The sequence below is a fragment of the Athene cunicularia genome (assembly GCF_003259725.1).
Source record: "Athene cunicularia isolate RWA chromosome 2 unlocalized genomic scaffold, athCun1 chr2_part1, whole genome shotgun sequence".
In the NCBI taxonomy this organism is placed as follows: Eukaryota; Metazoa; Chordata; class Aves; order Strigiformes; family Strigidae; genus Athene; species Athene cunicularia.
This window is the reverse complement of record NW_020799095.1, coordinates 118,091,685-118,091,913: the sequence shown is the minus strand read 5'-3', so window position 1 is coordinate 118,091,913 and position 229 is coordinate 118,091,685.

Here is a 229-nt window from a genome sequence, read left to right as displayed (position 1 = left end):
TCCTTTTGTACTTTCTTCTCATTTCTCAGCAGACGCTGTATTTGAGGTCTCGTGTTCCCAGTATTTCATTACTTTTTACACGACATGGAGCACCCTAAACGCCTCCTGGTCCCGACAACCGTGCCCAGAGGTCGCGGGGCGCTCCGCTGACTCCCGCAGCCACGGCCGCCACGTTGTAGCACTCGGCGGCTCCGGAGCGGAGCAAAGGCACCGGCCACCCCCCCCTCCC